The sequence below is a fragment of the Triticum dicoccoides genome, chromosome 3A (assembly GCF_002162155.2).
Source record: "Triticum dicoccoides isolate Atlit2015 ecotype Zavitan chromosome 3A, WEW_v2.0, whole genome shotgun sequence".
NCBI classification, from domain to species: domain Eukaryota; kingdom Viridiplantae; phylum Streptophyta; class Magnoliopsida; order Poales; family Poaceae; genus Triticum; species Triticum dicoccoides.
The window spans coordinates 542541590-542547727 of NC_041384.1; the positions used below are offsets into that span (position 1 = coordinate 542541590).

The 6138-nt window shown below is 39.3% G+C and overlaps 1 long non-coding RNA gene across 1 annotated transcript; it reads right to left on the minus strand.

Annotated features, from left to right (window-relative positions):
• Positions 1–348: 348 nt before the first annotated feature.
• On the minus strand, positions 349–5909 carry LOC119269057. Its single transcript, XR_005133430.1, has 2 exons — positions 5347–5909; positions 349–724 (listed from the first exon to the last, which is right to left on the minus strand). It is a non-coding gene; the product is annotated as an uncharacterized LOC119269057 (long non-coding RNA).
• Positions 5910–6138: the final 229 nt, after the last annotated feature.

Consider the following 6138-nt stretch of genomic DNA (forward strand, 5'->3'; position numbering starts at 1 on the left):
ATTTATGGTACTTATGGTACTAGAGAGTTTGTACTTCTCAAAAAATAATCACTCAATGTTCTTTTAGTTTTAGTTTTTAATTTTCTTTTCTCATCCATATCCTTACTGTCAATGTCATCACCATCGTACCTTTATGGTTTATATAGTTGAACTGACATACATTTTCACCATTCCTTCTTTTTAAAACTTATGTTTTCTTCTCCAAAACTTCCTACCTCGCAAGAATCAGGACTTCTTTATTTTTTACATTTGTACTTCCAAGTGTCTTTACTGACATTTTCACTTTTTTACTTTGTTTTACCTCATCAAACAGGCGCACAACACATTTGAAGAAACAAAATATGAATCTTTGAAGCACAAGGGGGATACCCATTGCACAAGACTTCATGTGTGCCTTCATCATAGAAAAATAGACTGAATATTGCCATGTTCTAAGGTTGAACAAATGAATCATACAGAATATTGTCAAAACCCCGCATTTTTTCTCACTAAAACAAATGAATCATATAGAATATTGTCAAAACCCTCTTTGAACTTGGACGGCACCTACTGGTCAACTTGGACGATGACCAGTGCTCAACTCGAACGGAGGAGGTTGTCATTGCTTTTTTAACCAGGAATGCTTCTAAAGACACTGGGAATTGCTTCAAAACTGCTTTATAGTTTTTAACATGAGTGTTCTCTCAGCTGGGCCAAGAAGCAATGCATACATCATATTTTTATTCTGCAAGAACGAAATACTCCAATAATTAACAACTAATCTATCAGTACATGCAGAACAATTTCAGTTTTGAGAAGAAGCTTCCATTGACGTGTTAAACTCTGAATCTGTATAGAGGACAGGATGGGTCTCAGGCTACTTAGAAAATCTACGAAAAACTGGCAACAGGACCAGCCTCAACATTTTCCACTTGTAAGATAAACATAAAATAGAAGTACTAGCACTGAACTAGCATGACTACCTAAAACATGGTATTTCCAACTTGAGCAGAAGAATCTATGAAACAAGATTGCATGTCTACACACAAACCAAGACTAACATGTACTGTTTTGCCTAGTCTGGGATGGATTGTCAGAAATTACAAAGCCACTTAATTACCTTGAGTGCACACATGATTTTTGGGGATTTCCTCAAGATTATGCACAATAAAGCATACGGACTGAAAAGAACAGACAAGCTGAACTATAAACCAAAATAAATGGCCTCTAGGTTCCCCATATAGCAACTAAAACTCGGTACAACTACACCTATTATTGCTGCACTACTACTTAAACAAGGTAAATCAATTAAAAAACTGAACTAACAAACTTCTACTTAATATCATTTGTGCATGTCCATGGCGGCAGTGTTCAACTGTTTGAGCATGTAGCTCATGTGCGGGATACAAATGCCCTTAGTGGTGGGCGCAAATGCTCACGTGCTGGACGCAAGTTCACCATATATGTGTCCCTGTATGAACTTGTAGTTTTCCATTTCTTTTTTACACATATAAAAGTCAGTGCTTTTTTGTAGAATGAACACCTACTGTTTTTACCAATTGAACTATTAAAGCATTGAAAAGTGAACTTTTATTGAATTGTTTTACATAGCTAACAGTGGACAAAGATAAAAATTATGAGTTTCCTTAAACATAACCAAAACAAGCATTTGAATTGGTTATGTACCTCCACTCAAAGAGAGCTTGGACTTGCTACTATTCTTTCTCTAACTGCCAACAGTAGATTGATGTCAAGCATTACAACAAGTCCCCGTCCCCCTTTGTGCTAAACAATCAGAATCGTCACGCATAGGGAAGCACTAGCAGCATTTCAAGCATTTTCAAGCAGAGTAAAAATACATTAATATTTCAGCAATTCAAGCTATAGCTAACATTTATTGAGATTGAATGGAGCAGCAGCAAGGCACGAGCATAAAGAAGTAGCAACATCTCAATATCCTACTCTTTTTTCCTACGCTATTGTTGTTTTTGCATGGTCGTCCTACGTTCCTTATGTACTTGAACTGATTAAAGTTTGAAGATTTGAACTTATGTTTTCTTAAGTGTCAACTATGCAAAATATATAAATCCATTTTTCTTAAGTATAGACAACGCCAGAGGAAGAGAGCAAGGGCAGGAGTCAGGGGAGCCAGAGGAAGATCTATAGGAAAATCAAAAGAGAAATTTGATAAGAACATTACAAGTTTGAAACCATTCAAGAATTAAGTTCCTATGGCTAGTAGCCATGCAGGATTTTAGTGAACTCTCAGTAAAAGTAATTTTCGTACTCCACATGTAGTAATACCTGTATGAACTTGTAGATTTCCATTTCTTTTTTACACATATAAAAGTCAGTGCTTTTTTGTAGAATGAACACATACTGTTTTTACCAATTGAACTATTAAAGCATTGAAAAGTGAACTTTTATTGAATTGTTTTACATAGCTAACAGTGGACAAAGATAAAAATTATGAGTTTCCTCAAACATAACCAAAACAAGCATTTGAATTGGTTATGTACCTCCACTCAAAGAGAGCTTGGACTTGCTACTATTCTTTCTCTAACTGCCAACAGTAGATTGATGTCAAGCATTACAACAAGTCCCCGTCCCCCTTTGTGCTAAACAATCAGAATCGTCACGCATAGGGAAGCACTAGCAGCATTTCAAGCATTTTCAAGGAGAGTAAAAATACATTAATATTTCAGCAATTCAAGCTACAGCTAACATTTAATGAGATTGAATGGAGCAGCAGCAAGGCACGAGCATAAAGAAGTAGCAACATCTCAATATCCTACTCTTTTTTCCTACGCTATTGCTGTTTTTGCATGGTCGTCCTACGTTCCTTATGTACTTGAACTGATTAAAGTTTGAAGATTTGAACTTATGTTTTCTTAAGTGTCAACTATGCAAAATATATAAATCCATTTTTCTTAAGTATAGACAACGCCAGAGGAAGAGAGGAAGGGCGGGAGTCAGGGGAGCCAGAGGAAGATCTATAGGAAAATCAAAAGAGAAATTTGATAAGAACATTACAAGTTTGAAACAATTCAAGAATTAAGTTCCTATGGCTAGTAGCCATGCAGGATTTTAGTGAACTCTCAGTAAAAGTAATTTTCGTACTCCACATGTAGTAATACCTGGACTTACTGTCACATGTGTTCTTTATAGTAAATCGAGGCAAATGAGACGGTAATCATTCTCTTCATTTTGGTTTTCTCTATCTTGCATCAGTTCAAAAATCCAATATAGGTTTCAGTTCAAAAGATAATTTCATCCATGCCTTGATTGACTAGCAGTAATTAAATAATCAAAAATATGTTTTTGCTAACCAGTTTATGTACTATCAATCTGTCCAAATAATCTAGCATTTAGTAATGACTATTAATCAGTTCAACAAATGAGGTTGTTAACGATCCCATTAACGATAAAAATGAAGTCAGCTAATAACTTATTGGCCGAATCAAATTTCTGTGTTTTGAAGCAGCAGCAATAGTCGGACTGAGGGAGACATCCATGGGGGATATATATAGTTGAACTTGCATGATGTGCAAATAATAGCATGACTTCTGTACTTACTAGACGAGCACGACTTTTGTACTTACTAGACGAGCATGAATTATGTACTTACTAGACAATACTACACGAACAAGTATAATGCTACGTGAACTTTTGTGATGGATGACCTTTTAGTTTTTATTACCAGTACTTGTTGAAAATAAATATCTAAACCACCAGACTTGGGTGTGGGAACCAAAATTCAGAAGAGTAGCATCTCAACAGGGATTACACTAGCTTTGACATTCTGACAATATTGACGGCTCAAATGCCAAGTAATGTACAGTAACTGAAAAGGCATCATTTTCTGACATTCGGTTCTGAAACTATGTGGACCTAAGTAATTATTGGCAGTCAAGAAATGTACAAGTTGCATATATTTCTGCCTAGTAAATTATGCTACCAAGCTTACCAAGTCAAAACAATTTTCTTGAGAATAATCTGGTCAGGATCCAAACTTTTTCAGTGAACATGCAGCACAATTTGCAGGCAGAGGGACGGATGAAAAAGGAAAACTGCAACAAATAATTTTTTTACGTATGGAAAAACAATCAGGCAAAGACACCGATTTTCAACAAGAAATGTGTAATATGTGTTTTTTTTCAAACACATGCACACCAAAATTACTGCAGTTTCAACATGTACACTAAAACATGCAGGTTTTAGACTTAGAAGTGCCATTGGAGGTTTCAGAAGCTTCATCTAGAGTAGCACATGTAGTTGTGCAACTAGAAAAATTATTTATATAGGAAAAGAAACTTATTCTGACAAACTGGATGAGCTAGGAACACAATATTTATCTTTTAGGCATAAGTACAAACACCCAGGCAGAAATGCTATTAACTTTTTCGCTCCCCTGCATTAATATTTGTACACAAAGACTTGTAGTCCTGTCAGGAGCATTCGTACTCTTTGAATCTTTTTTTTCTCTGTATTTTCATGTGGTTTCTTATATGAACCTTTTTAAAAATCTGAATTCCTCGTGATGATATCTGCGAACCTTTCTTAGACGATGATGTTGAACTTGCGCTCGATTGCATATGTAATTGAAGGAATTGTTACTAAACACCACAATCATCTACTTGTATTCATCATTTACTGCTATGACTAGTTGGAAGGACAACAGACCAATCGAGTGGCATGAGCTACTGTGGCCGATTACACATAAAATTTGAAGTTCTTTATCTACCAAGAGGGTTGGGGCGTGTTTTTTATTTTGAACTAGCAGTGGTCTTGGTTTTGAATTTATCTGGTAGCAGTACATTATTTCAGTCAGCTCGATCTTCATCAGTACTAGAATGACTAGACAAGAAGTTTAGATTTGTAGCAGCACACGCACCAAACTTACAGATTTTTTCTTCAACATTTTTAGGTGATTTGCATCAGTACTAGTATGATTGGAAAAATATTTCAGATTTTAGCAGCACACACATGAAACTTGCAGAATTTTATGGTAATGGACGAGTTTGATTTTTTGAACTCCTCCAATGGTTGCACATTAACTGAGCAATATAGCGACTAACGGTACATCATTTTTGATCTGAAAAGGAACTTGACTGAAAATTGACATACACATCTGAAAGTTCAAAACTACAAGACCTGCCCTATGTTTTTCTGCTACCACACTATCAAAACTTTTATTCAAAACGTCTCTAAACTTTAACCCTCAATCTTCCTTCAACTGTAATTTTCATTTTGCCCAACAAACTAGATGCACAGGAGCTAACTAGATGCACAGTAACTACAAAAGCATAGCAATCTTCCTCATGTGCGCTGCTTGGTGCCCAGCATGGCAAAATACGAGTAGTATACCTGGAGTTCCCACCGCGGCCGGAAGCAGAGATCCATTTGGTGTGCTCGCGACAAGAAGCAACCAACTTGTATCCTCAAGCTTGGAGGCGACCAGCCAGTGTGGCTGCTAGCCAAGAGCTGCGTGTGTGGTCGCACGAAATGGGCCACTCCCATGTCACTCCCAGGAGCAAACAACAGAGATGGAAGGTTCAGCAGGGGCGCTCGGGGCGGTTCAGAGAGTTGGAGAAAGGTGGTTCAGCTGGCTGGGGAAGGGAACATGGGTAGGAAGCAAGCAAGGGGAGCCTAGAAGCGGAGGGCCACAGCGGCAGGGGAAGAAGCGGAACCTTGTGGCGGCGCGTTGGGTGCGGGAATTCCAGAACCTCCACCAATGGAAGCATCAGTCCAAATATTCGAGAGGGAGCAGGCCGGAGGAGAAGGTGTAGCGGCAGAAAGGTGTGCAAGACGAGCTTACCACTGTCGCCCACCAGCTCCATCGGAGAACCAGAGGTGGGAAAGGTGGGTGAGAACCTCGTGGGCGACAGAAGTAGTCGGGAGGATCCAGGGGTCGGGCGGCGGCACGTGGTTGGGGCTGGCCGTGATTGGGGCCGGCCGTGGGCGGCGGCGTGCGGGCAGGGGAGGAAGGAGGCGGCGCACCGGCGGGAGAGAAAGGACGCGGCGCGCCGCGGGGGAGGGAGGAGGCGACGCGCCGGTGGGGAAGGGAGGAGGCGGCGCGCCGGCGGGGAGGGACGGGTTATCGCGCCCTTATAGAGGCGGGAGTAACAGAATATTATTGTATTACTAGCAACAGAATAG